The sequence below is a fragment of the Euprymna scolopes genome, chromosome 6 (assembly GCF_053919585.1).
Source record: "Euprymna scolopes isolate OS-2025 chromosome 6, ASM5391958v1, whole genome shotgun sequence".
NCBI lineage: Eukaryota > Metazoa > Mollusca > Cephalopoda > Sepiida > Sepiolidae > Euprymna > Euprymna scolopes.
In genome coordinates this window covers 94,792,574-94,793,377 of record NC_136487.1, presented here as the reverse complement: position 1 = coordinate 94,793,377, position 804 = coordinate 94,792,574, and the positions used below count along the sequence as shown (strand labels likewise).

At 34.0% G+C, this 804-nt stretch overlaps 1 non-coding gene across 1 annotated transcript; it reads left to right on the top strand.

The window, feature by feature from the left end:
* The first annotated feature begins 340 nt into the window (after positions 1-340).
* On the top strand, positions 341-539 carry LOC145278553 (U2 spliceosomal RNA). The gene has a single exon (XR_013868373.1). It is a non-coding gene; the product is annotated as a U2 spliceosomal RNA (small nuclear RNA).
* Positions 540-804: the final 265 nt, after the last annotated feature.

Below are 804 nucleotides of genomic sequence, written 5' to 3'. Positions count from 1 at the left end.
AAGGGCCTTGTGCCTAAATTTGTTTTGTAAATTTGAATTTTGCTTTTAATTTATTTTAATTTTACATTGAATTATTTTGATTGCAATTTTCATTTTCACGAAATAAATTATATATAAAGATCAAAGTGTAGTATCTGTTCCGGCAGATACTGCAAGCAAAGACCATATGTGGGGTTCCCCCACATATAAGACCTTCGTCAATGTAGGTGCAACCCTTCATACCAATTGTCACTATCCAGCTCTCCTACTCCCCAGGGAGTTGGTCCCCATTTCCCCTTCACTCCTCACGTTAAAAATCGGCCTTGTGCCTAATTTGCTCGGGGGGAGGAAGCAAATAAATACCCTTTTCTTTGCCTTTTGGTCAAGATCAAAGTGTAGTATCTGTTCTTACTACATGCTGTACTTATTGTGATATATAGTAGGGGATCACTTTTCTGTATTAATTTAATGTAAAATGATCACCCATTATACAACAAGTCAGTCTCAAAGCCATTTAAGTCATTCTCCAGATCATTCAAGTTGTTTTTGAAGGATTCCAGTTATTTTTTAAGCATTCAAGTCATTCTTAAGGTCATTCAATTCATCCTTAAGTTCATTAAAGTCATTCTAAGTCATTTACTTTTTATTTATTTAAGTTATTTCAGCCCATTTATCGGTCATTTTCGTTTATCTTTAAGAATTTCATGTCAATCCTAAATTCACGCATTCATTCATTACACGAGATCATGTGACTAATGGGTATCGGCCTTGTTCGATGCAAAAACGACTTTACTTATTGTTTTTATTTCTTTGTTCTTTTTTTCA